The following is a 661-nucleotide window of genomic DNA, read 5'->3' on the forward strand; positions in this document are numbered from 1 at the left end:
GAGTCCCAGTAGGGTCAAGAATTTTGTCTTCTCCAAATTGTCCAGACTGGCTCTTGGGTCCACCCAGCCTCCTATCCAATGGGTACTGGGGGCTCTTTCCCCAGGGTTAAAGCGGCTGGGGCATGAAGCAGACCACTCACCTCCCACTAGTGCCAAGGTCAAGAAAATGTGGATCTGTACATCCACTCCACCATACACCTTTATGGCATAGTGTTTAATTCATTGGGCACAGGGACAAATTTACCTTTACCTTTTTATTTGCGGTTGTACCATGCCTTAAAGTCTTACTGCTTTTTGCCTGTCTATGGGCCAGAAGAGGCTGGGAACCAGATTTTATTGATATCACAAGTATTTTATATCAGGGATGTAGTGTTTGTGGTGTGGCCTTATGGATTAAGCTCTCTTTTCCTGGCTGTTTGTTCTCTTAATTTCTCAGATTCAGTAATTTTGTTTGTAGTTCCAGGATTAGGCGCATTGTGTTTAATTCATTTCACTTTGATTTTTGCAGGTGCATGAAACTGTTTTGAAAAACACACCTTGTCTCTGGATTCATTGCTTCTGTTTTTCATTATTACGTATTTCTGGAAGTAGGAGAGTTTTCCCATGCCATTTCTTTGTATTTTAAAGTCTTAATTACTTAGAGTGAAGTGAGCCATATATT

The sequence above is a fragment of the Cryptotermes secundus genome, unplaced genomic scaffold (genome assembly GCF_002891405.2).
Source record: "Cryptotermes secundus unplaced genomic scaffold, Csec_1.0 scaffold1366, whole genome shotgun sequence".
In the NCBI taxonomy this organism is placed as follows: domain Eukaryota; kingdom Metazoa; phylum Arthropoda; class Insecta; order Blattodea; family Kalotermitidae; genus Cryptotermes; species Cryptotermes secundus.